The sequence below is a fragment of the Ursus maritimus genome, unplaced genomic scaffold (genome assembly GCF_017311325.1).
Source record: "Ursus maritimus isolate PB19 unplaced genomic scaffold, ASM1731132v1 scaffold_20, whole genome shotgun sequence".
In the NCBI taxonomy this organism is placed as follows: domain Eukaryota; kingdom Metazoa; phylum Chordata; class Mammalia; order Carnivora; family Ursidae; genus Ursus; species Ursus maritimus.
Window position 1 is genome coordinate 5,829,076 of NW_024424453.1, and position 15,215 is coordinate 5,844,290.

The following is a 15,215-nucleotide window of genomic DNA, read 5'->3' on the forward strand; positions in this document are numbered from 1 at the left end:
AGGAAACTTCAGAAAAAATATTTGAAAGAAAAAATGACTGAAAATGTCCCAAATTTTAAAAATGAACAACAGAGATACAGGATAAAAGGAACAAGGCAAACAAAATGTCATAGAAGGCAACCAAGGATTGAAAATGCCCAGTACTGTCCCTTACTTATTGTGTGACCTTGGGGGATTTTGCTTATCCATCTAAGTCTCAGCTTCATCTGTAAAATGGGTAGAATACGACCTACCCAAAATACGGCTCTCATGAGGACTGTATGCATTAGTCTAAATCAAACACTTAGCACGATTCCTGACTCACAAGAGGTACTTAATAAATAATAGCTTTTTAAAAAGGAGGAGAGAGATCAGCAAAGATGTCAAGGATGGTAAGGACTGAACAGAAAACACAGGGTTTTGCAAGAAGGAGATCTGAGATGATTTTGGTAACATGGCCCAGGGGAATATTGACATTAATAAAAGAGTGAAAAGAATGACTTAATTTGAAACATCCACACACACATATAAAGATAAATATCTGAAAATTACTAGATTTTCTATATGCTAAGTATAACCAGTGAGGAAACATGATGGGAAAAATATTGCATTCCCAATAGTAACAAAAGCGATGAAATGCCTAGGAATAACTTAACAAAAAATATGAAAGATTTATATGAATAAATGACAAGATTTTACTACAAGATATAAAAGAAGACTTGAGTAAATAGAACCATACCATGTTCTCGGACAGAACAGAATATTATAAAGATGTCATTCCTACCAAATTAATTTATAGCTATAACTCCAAATAAAATCCCAAAAGGGTTATTTTTGGAATATGACAAAATCATTCTAAAGTGCATCTGGAGGACAACAGACAATATAACTAATACATTTTGAGGGGGAAAAAAAAAAGAAGAAAGAGGGGTGGCAGGGAGGGATCAGCTTTCCCAGAAAGCAAAAGACAACAGAAAAGAACGATAATGTTATCAATTTGTTTCTACTGTTAGCAGAGGTTAGTGAAACAGGGGAGGCCAGAGTAGCCCATAGAACATCCACAGTGATGATAAAGATGGCATCACAAAACAGGACGGTAGCGAAGGGTTCTCCAGTGAAGGTGCTGGATGTTGCTCGGAGGTGAGAGTCCGGTCGGAGGAAGGGGTAGAGAGAAGCTATTTTCCTGAGTGTGTGTTTCTAGGTACAGGGTCATCAGCTACAGTCACACTGCCTGCTCCCCCCCCCCCCGCCCCCCAAGCCCTCACTTTCTCCTTTCTAGGGGAGGAGGAGGGAAATACCTGACTGATGAGTTTAGAAAGAGAAACAAGAGTGCTTGTGACTCAAGCCCTTCCTCCCTCATTTGGATCTGCGGGCCTGCAGATAAACTGGATGCTGGTCTGCCCTCTGCTCAGGGGTCCCTTAGAGGGTTCCTGCTCCTGCACTTGTGGGATTCACTGGAGGTCTATCAGGACCCCCGTTCCGGGGGTGGGTAGCTTAATCCAGGGAGGAGGTGTGTTAGCAGATTATTTTGTCTGATTATTTAACATTAGTGTTCTAATCAGCTTTACAGAATTAAGAAGACAACATCTGCCTACACTGTATCTTTATTTCTTAAGTAGTTTCTAATTCACGAGGGGGAAATGGTGTTTTTTGTTGGTCCAGCTAAAACTCCCAAACTGGAACATTAGTGGTTGGTTAGTTGGAGGAAGAATTTATATGATAACATGAGCTGTGCCAGTATGTGCAGAACAACTTGTAGAAATCTCAAACTATTAAAAACAAAAACTAGAAGACGGTATCACATTTCTGGCTCAGAGACGACTCTTCAAGTCTAAAAGCAAATGAAAAGATTCCAAAGGCAATGATACATAGCTCTAATATTTAAGAACAGTGGGTACAGGGATGCTGGGGTAGAGCAGTTGGTTAATTTTGGACTTGGCTTCGGCTCAGGTCGTGACCTGAGGGAGGTGAGATCGCCCCAGGTCTGGCTCCATGCTCAGCATGGAGTCTGCTTAAGTTTCTCTCTCCCTCTCTCTGTGCCCCCCCCAAGTAAGTAAGTTTTTAAAAACAAACAAACAAAAAAACTAGTGTGTATATATAAAAAGGTGAAAATGAATGAAAAGGCAATCATCAAACTGGAAAATTACTTCCGCTGAATGTTACACATAATTACTACACTAAATTTGTACAAAGTAAGAGCTGCAAAAAAGGTATTGCAAAAATGAAAACAACTGCTCAAGTCTGAACATGGGCTATGGGTGGGCCACAAATCTGGCTTCATGCAAATTCGAAAAGGGAAGTTGCTGTAGAACATCACAGTGTGGAATTTGCTAGGGAGGCAACGCGAGCTAGATACAAAGACGGCTAGGTATGACTAAAGGCACACGTGAGGTTTAGCAGTATGACTTTCTGGTGCATCCACTTGGCAGACTCTCAGCAGCCTGAAAATGGCAGAAGCTACAGCATCAGAGGCTGAAAAAGTGAGCGTTGGCTCAATTCAAATTTGGAAATTGACGCAGTGAAGGTGGGAGAAAGCCAGGCTGGTAAAGGCATGTGGGGGTGCTTGTTTGAGCAATCATTTATTCAGTCAACGAAATGAATAAGTTATTGACACATGCTGTGTGCCAGGCACTGTCCTAGTCACTCTGGGGATACGTTAGTGAACATAACAAAGATCTCTAACCTCAGGAGTGGGGTGGATAGGAGACACAGAATAAATACTAGAGACCATATATTTGTGTGGTTAGGAACAAAAGAAACCGTGGAATAAGATATAGGGAATTGAGAGTGTGGCCCGAGGTGGGTGTGGATATGTGTGACCAGGGGGTGAAAACTGGAAGGCGGTGCAGGAGTGAGTCATGAAGAATTCTGGAGGAAGGACTCTGGAGATTTCTTCACCAGGGGCGAAGGCCTCTGGGCCACCAGGATCTAGAATGGGCAGTGAGGAAAGAAAGGTGGGGTGAGGACCTGCGTGTTGGAAGGAGAGAAGAAAGAGGGTCTAGGTACNGGAAAGAGAGAAATCAGGAAGCTCTGCCATGAGCGGGGAATTCCTGAGCTTGGAATCTTCGAGATTCCCAGCCCTTATTTTAAACCTACTCCCTTTCTTCACAGAACTATTTTTAAATTTTCCAATTACACATGTCTTCAGAGGTACAGCCCGTTCCCTGCCTTGATTTCAGAGCAAGTGCTACGTAGGCACAGTGGAAATTCAGATTTTATAGGAGAGAACTCCTTGATAAAAAATTTAAAAGAGAATTGAGTGACTCAACATTTGAAAGTGCCCTCTTCAGAGGTTTAAAAATAAAAAATAGAATTGTAGAGCACATAGTTGTACAAACAGGACGATCACAAACTTTGTCAGATAACGACAGGTCCACAATCATATGCATAGAACAAAAAGGAAAGGAGGATGAAAGAAAACAAATTATCTACTGTGGCTGGCTGTCTTTGGGTGGTGGCGTCATATGAATTCTCCTCTTCCTATGTTTCTTCTCGTTTTTTAATACTTTTATAATGGCTGGAGAGTCTTTAGGGAAAGTGCTGCTGGAAGGAAAGGGAATGCAATGGACAAAAGACACAAACAGATAATTAACATAGGAAATAAAAACAGTAAAAGTAGTATGAAAATATACTCAACATCACTATGACCAAAGAAATGAATATCGAACATTTAAAAATTTATCTGTTTTGCTCATTACATTGGCAAATAAAAAGCTTATAACGTGGAAATGAAAAAAAAAATAACAAAGAAGTGGTTCAACAACATTTTCTGGAACTAAAGGAAACAGAGCCCACTGAGTGGCCATCAACATAGACGAAAACAGACTCACATCAAGGCATCGTCTCATTAAATTTCATAACACGGGCACAGAGATACGATCCTACAAGTTTCTAGAGAGAAAAGAAAACAGATTATGTAACAAAAGATAATGAATCAGAACAGTTCTGGATTTTTCACCAGCAAAACTGGAAGCTAGAAGAAAGTAGAGAGATGTCCTCAAATATATCAGAAACAAAGTGTTTTATAACCTATAATCCTAATTCCCACCAAGCTATCAAGCAAATGAAGATGAGGACATTTGCAAGATCTCATAAATTTACCTCTGATCCATTCCTTTTTTGAGGGAGGCTACAGAAGGGTGTGCACCACAAAAACTCAGTAGTAAACAACAACAACAACAAAGAATTGTCGAAAGAAGAGACAGGGAAAAAAGGACATCTTAGCTTAGGGTGATGTTAACAAGTATCCCCAAATGGCAGCTAGCTCTGATCAGAACAGGTCAGAAGTCTCCAAGAGAACATTCTTCAAGAATATGATTTGATAAATTTCTCATGTTTCCGAACATCTTGAGAGGAATTTAGTTGACTAATGGAGACTTTTTGGTTGAATCAGTAGTAAGTATGTTCAAAAATAAGTAAATAAAAGTAGGTAGTTGTTAACTCCAGGGAAAGTCCAAAGTTGTACAAGAAAGAGAATATAAATCATAGGATAACATCTGACTCAGTCTGAATAATGTCTAAATAGTCATCAGAGCATAAACACTGAATATCTCTCTAATCAAAATTGTGATGTAACTCTATTGGGAGAATAGAGGACGAGGAAGGGGCATGCGTTTGGTGGGAAAAGAAAGCAACCCGTTAAAACCGAATGCCTAAGTCGGATAGATACCTCTTCTCCCTTTGGGTACCCTTATATCTGGATGGGAAGTTACCAGAAAGGCAAGCAGCCTGAGGATCAAGGTGACCCAGTGAGGACAGATAGCAGAGTGGAAGTAGAGAATCTGGGTCCTTGGTGATCCAGCACTGAATTAGCCAGCCCTGGAATCGACTGTAATCGAGCTGGTGTGCGGGCACCGCCCTAATGACGCTGTGAACGCCTGCGGCTTTCACATTCGAGCGCCCTGCACAACGATCCCCGCAAGTTGGCACATCTTGTATACAAGATTTTCTACAAAACTCTAAACTTGAAGAAAGAGTCAATGTTAATGATTAGGATACATTATTATTAAGCACCGACAGTGTGCCAAGTCCTTCAGGCTACCTGAACTTTGATAGCCCTTTCGGACCATGAATTTTACTGCCTATGGTTTCAAATCTTTGCATACGTGGAATTATTGAAAGAAAAAAATGACTTACTTAAAATAGCCCCTAATGATTGTATAGAAGTTTATACTTTTAAAGAATAATTTCAACACGTGACAAGTTCCTACTCTAAAGAAACGCACTACTGTGTGCTAACTACTTCAGAAATGCGGAACTAAAGAAATGAATATGACCGTTTAAATTTCTACAGGGACTTTCGAATATATAAAATTACCAAAAAACATTGTCCTTAACATCACAGGACAAAAAAAATAAATAAGTAAAGATGAAGACAGGTGGAATTAGAGAAAATCATAATCACAAGTATTGGAACTAAGCTTATCAATACGTTTGTTGGTATTGGTAGAGATTTAAGGAAATGGACTTAATCTCTAACCATTATCTCAAGTAGCCAAAAGGGAGCTCACCTACAACCCATGACAATAGCTTATGATTTTCGAGCTCTGGATGTGGCAGGTGCTATAGTCAGTACTTTATGTGCATCCTTTCATTTAATTTTCACAATTATCTTAGGAAGGGAGTGTTATTATTATTCCCATTTGGCTTGAGAAAAGTATAGTTCGTGGAAGTTGGGGTTGAACTCGGTTATGCTTGGTTCCGGAGCTGAGCCCTTAACTACTGTGCTGTATACTCTTTCAGTAAATGTGAGGAAACCTGATGTTAAGTATGCTTCGACCATTTCTGAATTGACTTCCATACTGAATATGCAGTGTGGGGGTACGTTGGCATGGGTCAGGGGTTCTCTGATTGTGGGTACACACACCCGGTATTCCTCTCAGCTCCTGATCTCTCTTCATGCTCAGATGTACTTACGCTGGACTGGGTGACCATGTAAACCCTGCTTCAGCATTTGTTTGGGATTTGAGTATTCTGTCTGTAGTCTTCTACCTACTCACCGAATCGTGATGTCTGGTTTTGATCCCGTGCTTCCATAGACCAGGGAATAGTATCTGGCTCACCTGCTTGCTTCAGAGTTCTGTCACAGTCCTGAATTTTGCCCGTCATTCGTGCAACCTGCAAGTGAGAAAAGTGAGTGGGCAGGAGGGGCTCAGGAAGGGGGCGGTGACGACCGGACCTCACTCAGGCATGGAGCCTGGGTGCTGTCTGAACCAGTGCTTAGGGGAGCAGAGGCCCTTTGGGCACCAAACACAGAATCATGGTCTGAATTTCTTGTTATGGCCAGCATTAGCCTGACACCCTCCAAAGATTTTTCACTTTCTTGCCAAGGAATCAGTACAAGATGGCTTGTGAACAATGTCCCAGCATGCTCCTGACAAACCCCGAAATGGGATTGGAAAGCGTTAAACAGGATTGTATTGTCAATAAATGATATGTAAGAACATCAACATAGAAAGCTTTTATGTCCATCTCGATTATGCGATCTGTGCCCGTTCCGGTGCACATCTGTCCTGTCCTGGTGTTAATAAGCACGGACGTCTGGAGCGAAGCGAGCTGTTTCCGCAGGCTTTGAAAATGGGAATGGAGGTGTCAAGGGAGTGCAGGAAATAGAAATGGGAAAATGCTGTTCATCATAATAGCCGCTGATTAAAAATGCACAGTAATATCACGGCCATGAATTCGTGCAGCGGGCCTTCTGGCTGATAACAGTGTTCGTCAGATTGGGCCTCTCACTCTGATGGTACAGTCAGCCCAGCTGCAGAGGCTGACTGTGCAGATGTTCCCCCAAGTTTCACTTTTAGGGAAGTCTTAGGAATATGGATATCCTATACCAGAAGACACCTTAGAAACCGTCAGTCGGGACACCTGGGTGGCTCAGTAGGTTAAGTGCCTGCTTTCAGCTCAGGTCATGATCCTGGGGTCCTGAGATCGAGTCCCTCATCGGGCTCCTTGTTCAGTGGGGAGTCTGCGTCTTCCTCTGCCTGCTGCTCCCCCTGCTTGTGCTCTCACTGTCTCTGACAAATAAATAAATAAAATCTTAAAAAAAAAAAAAAGAAACCATCAGAGTCAATGCTTTTGTTCTACAGAAAAGGGAATGTTATCCAGAGAAAGGAGGCCACTTGCTAAGGTCAAAGTGATGGTCTGTGTGCGTCCAGAACAGAACTCAGGTTAACTGTTGACTGTTAACAGACAAGCACATGATTTAGTTGGAAGGACGGGCCCATGCTGTGAAAGACAGATTGTCTTTCTCTTAGGCACCCAAACACCTGGGGGCAGACATGCACAGCTATGGCCTGTTATTTCTGGAGGGTGGGATCATAAGTGATTTTAATTTTCTTTTTGTCTCTCTCTCTTTTTAAAAAAGTCAATAGTATTTACACTGTTTCTTTTATAGTGAGTTTGTATTGCTTTTGTGCTTTAAAAATAAGGTAAAATATTTAAAACAGCATTTCAGAGTCCAGGATATGACCATGGGAATGGGTTGTTAAGATGAAAGAGTGTTGAAACTGGGGGTGGGGGTGGTGTCCACAGTTGAAGGTGGTTTGTGAGCTGATTTGGTCATGTGGATGTTGAAGCCACTCACGGTGATGGTGTGAGATGGGTCAGAGAGAAAGCTGGAGTCAGGGCCAATGTCTTCAATCAACGGGCCTAAGTAGGGGTGTGTGTGTGTGTGTGTGTGTGTGTGTGTGTGTGTGTGTGTAAATCAAGATGGATAGCAGGCAACTGAGCTAGATGGCATGGATTTCAGTGGAAAATAAAAGAGTTATGTTCTGGAAGCAGCAACAAGGCCCTAAAAGGAGAGGAGAGATGTGGATGGAGAGAGCCAGATCTCCACCAAGACAAGGAGATTGAATGAATTCTTTTGTGAAGAGGTTGAAACTACGGGGGAGTTTCTGTTTTTCTTTTCCTTTCTTTTCATTATGAAATACAACACACATAGAAAAAGTACACCAAAACCTAAATGTACAGTATAACACATAACTTGTTAATTGCATTTTTCTTTCACAGAAGTTCTATTTGGTTCTTTTCTGTAAAATTCAAGTGGCACTAATCTTTCAGCTCTTCGGAGATAGGACTGCATTGTCTTCTTGTTTCCATCATTGCTGTTGAGAAATTGACTGTCAGTTTAATTGATGTGCCCTTGAAGTTGATGCCTTTCTTCCTCTGGATGTTTTTAAGGTTTTATTTATCTTTGTCTCTCGTTTTCTGTACTCTCACTATAATGTGTCTAGCATTTTTAGCTACATTGCTAAATATTGTAGTGATTTTTGAATTTTTGGATTGGCATCTTTCACCAACTCTGGAACATTTTTAGCCATTATCTCTTCAGATACTGTCTTGGCCCCATAATACCTAGCTTCTTCTGACACCAATTAAATACATGTTAGACTTTCTCCCTCTGTCCTCTGTTTCTTACCTTCTCTTCTGCAATTTCCATTTTTTTTGTCTTTCTATGCTCCACTGTGGATAATTTTTCTGACCCATATTTCAGCTTACTAATTCTCTCTTCAGCATCATCAAAACCCATCCACGGAATTTTTAATTTGTTAATTGCATTTTTCTTTCACAGAAGTTCTATTTGGTTCTTTTAAAAATATATTATATAGCTTTTTGATGGTTTTATGTTCCCTGAAGATACCTTCAAGCATGTCTTTCATAAACTTTAAACACAAGCATAATTGTTTTATAGTCTTTATCTGATACTTTCAAGATCTGAAGTTGTGCACATGAGTTTTTTTTTTTAAGATTTTATTTATTTATTTGACAGAGATAGAGGCAGAGAGAGAGGGAACACAAGCAGGGGGAGTGGGGGAAGGAGAAGCAGGCTTCCTGCTGAGCAGGGAGCCCGATGTGGGGCTCGATCCCAGAATGCTGGGATCATGACCCGAGCCAAAGGCAGATGCCTAACGACTGAGCCACCCAGGCGCCCCTGTGCACATGAGTTTTTGTTTATTGCTTATTGCTCTGGAGTTGTTAGCTGTGATTATGTACATGTCATGTACATGTCATTATAATTGAAAAAAAGTTTGTAATAAACTCAAAGCTTACGATGAATTCTACAGAAAGAATTTCTTTGCTGCTGCTTGGGATCTTGGGACACTAATAACCTAGGACCACCTTGTCAGATTTAAGGATTGAGGTTCCCAGGGTGAGCCACTTTAGCCTCACTCTGAGACTGTGGTCTTCGGAAGTCCTAGCTTACTATGGAACCTGTCCAGACTCTCTGCCTTGTGTGGGTCCATGGATTGGTAAACATGCCCTTCACCCACAAGGCCATTAAAACCAAACTTTAAACTTTTCAGAATGGACACATGCTCTTAGTAAGTTTTCTGCTTATTGAACTCACTGAGCTATCAGAATTTCTCTTCAGTTTTACAATTCTTTGTTGACTTCTTTGATTCTTTCAGGAAGACTTGGAAGTGAATTCAGCTCTTTTTTAGTTGTTTCCAGCAGGAAGTTGTTCCAAATAACCTATGATATTACCAGAAATGGAGGGTTTTTTTTGTTTGTTTTTGTTTTACAAAGAGTGAGAATTCCAGAGGGAATGGTAGGCAGTTTTCTTAGAAAAAAAAAATCACAGTGGAAAAAGATGAGAAAGAAGCTTTAAGGAATACAGAGTTAAGGATATGTGAGATACGAGAAACTGAGAGAGGCTTGCCTTTTTTACTATAAGTAATTATGGGGCGGGGGAAGGAGTTATGGGATTACCTGGCTTCTATTTTCCAGAGAGGACGGGCAAAGACCGCAGTGATATCAGTCCAACAACTGGTCAGACTTAGAGCCTGGGGTTGTGGACTGGTACCAGCTTTGCTAGGAAAACAGCAAATCTCTGAAAATCCATTGTTCTGGGGATCCTGGAGATTCCTCTTCCTGGAAGGTTGGGAAGAGAATTCTTAATTCCGAGAATGCTCACCTCTTGAAAAAGTTAATAGTGGTATTCAGTGGCTTGGAAGCCTCTGTGACCTCATTGCAATCTGGGATATTGGCAGGAAGTCTGACATTATTCATTTAAGAAGACTAATTTTATTTATTTATTTATTTATTTATTTATTTATTTATTTATTTATTTATTTATTTTAAAGATTTTATTTTTATTTATTCGACAGGATAGAGACAGCCAACGAGAGAGGGAACACAAGCAGGGGGAGTGGGAGAGGAAGAAGCAGGCTCCCAGTGGAGGAGCCCGATGTGGGACTCGATCCCATAACGCCAGGATCACGCCCTGAGCCGAAGGCAGACGCTTAACCGCTGTGCCACCCAGGCTCCCCAAGAAGACTAATTTTAAATGGTTATAGGACTCTGTAGTTGTAGCTATGTTTTATGGCACATCATTTATGGTCCTTGGGATGAAGTGCTAAAATCAGAGGTAACCCCATTATAACTTTTTTTCTATGGGGAAATAGGCCATGCTTTTATTGTTGCAATTATAGATGTATTCACATACATACAGAAAAAAAAAAAAACCTTAGAAAACACATCAAATACTGACAAGGAACTTTTAATTCTTTATTCAGGTTTTTCTTTGTTTTCTAAAATTTATACAATAAACATATTATTTGTATAATCAAAAAATAACAGAGGTTATTTTGGAACGGTAACAAGGTGCTGTGCACTCCACGGCTGAATCAGAATAATCCACAAATGCTTCATAATGTGGGATTAGAAAGTAATTGTACCATAATTTTAAAATAGAATGTACTGAAGAACAAATACTCGCGATATGGGAGTAGGTGTCTTCAGTTCTCAGGTACAGGAAGTAAGGTCAGAAGCCAAGCATCTCACAGGGAAATTGGTTGCTGTCTTGTCCCAGGGATTCTATTAGTCGAGGAGTAGTCACCCATTAATTTGAAGCTACTCTGGGACTGTTTGTGGAATCCAGAAAGACCTTTGATGGCTTTGCTCACTGTCTCTGGAAGAGTCTCCTGGATAGGAGCCCTGACCTTGTCTCAATCTGTATGAAAGCCTGAGAGAGACAGATGTGGGGTGGGGTGGGGTGAGCGGGAGGATGGGAGAGAGGAATAGAGTGAGAGAGAGGGGGAGAAAGACTAACTTGCTTCTTGATTCAGTCTTGCTTTATAGCTGCACTTGATGGGAACATCTGTTCTTCAGGTAAAGGGTAAACTCTACTCATGAGTCAGATCCTATCACTGTTTTTGGACCAATTTATGGAAATGAAAATTTCAAAGTCTCAGTTGGCAGGTTAGAGGGTCCCACTTTGTTTCCTTCCAGGATTCAGTGAATAGCAGCTCTGTCAGGAGCTTTGTCGTGGGAATACTTTGCTGGACCTTTGCTTTGACTTGGTTCTCTATCACCCCAATGCCTCTGGGAAAATCACCTCTCTTGGTCTCTGCTTCTGACATCCAGCTTCCAGATGACCCCCAATAATTGCTGTCTTCTTCTATTCATACCCTTATGTTGTCCCCTCCCACCCTGTACCAAGGTAAATAAATAGGGACAAGTATTTTTATTTACACTGCATATGCAAGAAAGTAAGTTGTTAAAAGAAGTGACTTGATTAGTTTAATGGGCTAAAGGGAACACGAATCTGGTGTCACCTGATACCAAACCCACCTTCTCATGTGCTGTTCCTTGGAGGGAGAGGAAATGAAATGAATGAAATCAGTAGTTTTGCATTCATTCAAATGGTTGCTCACAGGGCTAAGCAGTGCCCTCACACCCAGAGGAAAAGCACAAACACATATTTACCTTTCAAAATTCTTTTCAGTTAAATACATTAATAAATGATGAGTAACATCAAGAGGGATGTGTACCCCTCTTTCCTCCTCTATCTTTTTAATTAATCAACCCACCCCCTTTTCCCTTGGCTCAGAGATAGATTTGCATAATATCTTGGTTACCATGGCTGATAACGTCCTTTGTCAGTTAACTCTTAAAGGAGGAGTCATGAAAAAGCCTGTAAATGACCACATGAATTATGCATAAGGAACTCAACTCAAGTCATGCATATAAAATGGGCATTAGGAGCACAAGTTTGAGTCTCTTATTCTTTTATAAAGAACCCCACACAGGGCTTGCTAGCCTAATCTGTAGCTCTCTCATAGCATGAAATGGAGTTTGATTTATGGGTTTGAGGTAATTTTCAAAATGGAGATCACTAACCAAGAAAATCAAGTTATATAAACACAGTTGGCATCTGGCAAATAATAATACGCCTTTTACAACTTCTGTGTACCTTGTAGAACATTATATAATATTCTGTGCACATGGCGACTCATGACAGATAAAATCTAACCCTTTCTTCTCCCACCCAGCCAAGAAGAACCAGTTTTAGACTGGTGTGTGATTTGCTAAAGAGCTTAGAAGATACCAGAAGAGATTCATATTCAAACCCATCTCCTGTTCTCCAACCTTACTCTCGATAATCCGTTCAAGACAAAACTGAGTTTCCGCAGGAATAATCCTACACCAAAAGAACAGACAACTGCCAATTTAGGTAGCTGGAGGTGCAGGAGTGTCCCCCGCTTTTCAGCATGGCACCCAAACTCCCTTTCAATCCCTGCTGTCCAAACCCAGGCCAGCTAGTTCAAGCTCATCTTCTCAAATTCCAAGGCTATTAAAGATTCAGGCACCAAAAGTGGTGTTTGGTCTATTCTTTTGTCTGAGACTAAGACAACTCTAGCATGGCCTATTGGAAAAGAGCATCCCTACGTGGTTTCATTGAATCTTATTTGGGAGAATTCATTTTTGTTTTTCAACCACCAGGTAACTTAAGAACAGCTTGCTGATGCTTTTCCATGAAGGCAATGGAAAAATTGAGATTTGGGTCAGCTGGCATGCATGCCTCGTCCAAACCATCACCCTCTCTCACCAGGCTACTGCCATGGCCCCTAGTGTAGTCTCCCTGCCCCCGCCTCTCACTCTGTACGCCCATTTTCCACTCAGCAGCTGAAACCACCTATGGCCTCTCATCACACTTAGAGCAAAGTCCAAGGCCCTGACCGTGGCCCATGAGGCCTTCCATGACGTGGCCCTCCTAGCTTTCCTAACTAATTTTGTCCTACCTTCTCCTGCCCACCACTTTTTAGCCCTTGTTCTCTTTTGGTTTCTTGAACACATTAAGTGCTCCTACCTTAGGTCCTTCATGCTTGGTTTTCGGCCTGGAACAATCATCCCTGTACCCTATCTTTGCCTTTCCAGCTCCTACTCATCATTTCCTTTAATTATCAAGTGTCACTTCCCACAGAAAATCCTTTCCTGACCACCCAATCTGAATAAGTAGTTCTTGCACATTACTTGGTTTTATTTTCATCCTATTACTTCCAGATATTTACTTACTTATTCAATCTGTTTTATTGTCTGTCTTCCCCCTACCTAACTGTAAGCTCCAAAGGCAAGAACCTTAGATGTCTCATTCTCCTAGAATGTTGAATGACACTAGTAGACACTCAGTGTTTGTCAAAGGAACAAATGAATGAATGAATGCCTTTGTTTTAATTTTTATTGGTCATCTTAGAAGAATACAGTTGGTTTATTTCCCTCTGGTTTGATTTGGTCATTTTATAAAAACAAATCTTTTCCAGTTTAAATCAATTCATAGTTTAATAAAAATCACTACGTGAGCCAGCTCTAGCTTCAGTAAGTTAGTGTGCTATACCCCTCATGTATACAATTCAAATCCCTGATTCGGATACCTGAAAATATCATTTGAGTTACAGTTGTTGGTTCTGAGATTGCTTTACTTTATTTCGGTCTGGGCTCTAAGGACCCAACACAAGTCCCATGTGCTCTGTAAGTTTTCTTTGACTTCCTGCCCCCCGACCCACAGAATCGTTTTCCTCGTTGGCTCCTTCCTCTTTTATAGCACTTAGTGTTTCAGTCACTCAGCCGGCCTTGGGTAGAGGTGGCTATTAGATAGTGTCTGCTCTGTGGGGTGAATTTGCCGGCAGGCTGCTAACTCTCTGTGTCTCCGTTTCTCCTGGGCTTCTCTCTTGGACCCGTTCATACTGTGTTTGTCCTATGGGTCGTCTGTTGATCTGCAGACCCAATTCCCGTAGCTTCTTCTCCAGTTTTGTTTATTTTTAAATGAGTGTCTTCACCTCGCAGGGGTAGGCCCCCAGGACAGTCTATCCCTAATTTGGGCCATGGTCGGTGGCAATAGGCAGGGCAGAGTTCAAAGGGGGGGCTCTTTCCAGGATGCCCCAAATGTGTAGGGTGTTTCCCTTTTCCCTTACTATGTCGATCACCCGGTGAAGTTATCCTTAGAAAGAATTGGCTTGTAAAAAGATAAGAACTCTATCCCTATTCATCCCAAATAGCTTTCCACAAAAGAAGGAGACCCTTCCAGCTGATAACGCCTAGTGTTAGCTGCTGCTGCAGGGCAGACCCACGACAAGCCCACCTCCATGGCCAGGGACCCATCAGTTTGTCTTAGCAGATAAATGATAATGCATTAGCAACAGACTCCTGACATCCTGTTCCCCTGAGAAAGGGTTTGAGACTTGGGAGAAATCATGTCCTTGGTGTAAAGATATGGTAAAAAACACTGCTTTTCTCAACAGCAGGAAAACCTTGCCCTCTCATAGAGAAATCTTTAGTGTAGGTGATTCTTCTGATAAGATGCTTGGCAGGAAGGTGGGGCATCTGAGCTCTAATCTTGGCTTTTGGGGCTGCCGTCTAAGGGAGGTGGAATCAGATGATTGGAAAGGGCATGGAAAATTCCTGCCCCCCATCTCTCTCACCAGCAGGGAGTGTCTGCCACAGACATGAATTCCTTTTTTGTCTTGAAAGCCTTCAGTACTTTTATTAAAACGTAATTCTCCCTGACAGGGGTAAACTCTAAGACATTCCTCAGGTGCTATGTTATGGGTGTAGACTCTCCGTGAACTCTCTGCAAAGTCTTAACATAACATAACTATTCTATGGTATAGAATTTATTACATTGCTTTTTTCGTGGTTGTGACCCCACCAGGTGGACTGGGACCCTGGAGCACAGACAATTTATCTTTTCACCCTCGGGGCCTCGTACAGTGCCTGGCACATGGTAAGTCCTTTTATTTATTTTTAAAGATTTTATTTATTTATTTGACAGAGAGAGAGACAGCCAGCGAGAGAGGGAACACAAGCAGGGGGAGTGGGAGAGGGAGAAGCAGGCTCATAGCGGAGGAGCCTGATGTGGGACTCGATCCCATAATGCCGGGATCACGCCCTGAGCGGAAGGCAGACGCTTAACGACTGCGCCACCCAGGCACCCCGGTAAGTCCTTGATAAATCAT

At 41.6% G+C, this 15,215-nt stretch overlaps 1 long non-coding RNA gene across 1 annotated transcript in view; it reads left to right on the forward strand.

The window, feature by feature from the left end:
- Positions 1–15,215, forward strand: part of LOC121104249 — a 47,503-nt gene that overhangs the window by 14,778 nt on the left and 17,510 nt on the right. The window contains exon 3 of the long non-coding RNA XR_005836527.1: positions 14,912–14,983. This is a non-coding gene — a long non-coding RNA (uncharacterized LOC121104249). The remainder of the gene's footprint in view (positions 1–14,911; positions 14,984–15,215) is intronic.